The sequence below is a fragment of the Octopus bimaculoides genome, chromosome 4, assembly GCF_001194135.2.
Source record: "Octopus bimaculoides isolate UCB-OBI-ISO-001 chromosome 4, ASM119413v2, whole genome shotgun sequence".
Lineage (NCBI taxonomy): Eukaryota > Metazoa > Mollusca > Cephalopoda > Octopoda > Octopodidae > Octopus > Octopus bimaculoides.
The window spans coordinates 3,253,434-3,253,977 of NC_068984.1; the positions used below are offsets into that span (position 1 = coordinate 3,253,434).

A 544-nucleotide genomic window follows, 5' to 3' on the forward strand; every position below is an offset into this window, starting at 1 on the left:
ACACACCCACGCAAACGCACGCACACAAAACACACACACACACACACACACACACACACACAAAACACACTTACGCACACGCACAAAACACACACACACATGTACAAAACACGCACCACCCCCCACACACACAAAGGTCTATTTTTCTTGATACTTACTTTGCTGGTATTGCATAATTTTCGTTTGATTTCATGTTCAACATTTCGTCCCAAGACTTTATCGATGACTCGCCCGAGTTCTGCCGAGTTCTGCTACAAACGAAATAAAAGCGAATTGCATTTTGGTTATCTGGTGCTAAGTTGTTAGAACTACCTGTGTTGTCATTGTGACATCGTCTTTTTCGGGATGCCAGACAAAGCTAAAGAGATCGTCCCTTGGTGATAGACCTATCCCCAAAAGAGGGATCCCTGTCGGTTTTTTATTTCCCTTAGGCTGCTCATTGTGATTATTGGTTTCAAATTCTGGCACAAGGCCGGCAATTTCGGTGGAGGGGTACGGCGATTACATCGACTCCTGTGCTTAACTGGTACTTTTTTTTTTATCG

General features: G+C 43.9%; 1 long non-coding RNA gene across 1 annotated transcript in view; it reads right to left on the reverse strand.

Moving 5' to 3' along the window:
* Positions 1 to 158: 158 nt before the first annotated feature.
* The window catches only part of LOC106870010 (uncharacterized), an 8,312-nt gene continuing 7,926 nt past the window's right edge, over positions 159 to 544 (reverse strand). Inside the window, exon 3 of the long non-coding RNA XR_001409480.2 lies at positions 159 to 251. This is a non-coding gene — a long non-coding RNA (uncharacterized LOC106870010). The remainder of the gene's footprint in view (positions 252 to 544) is intronic.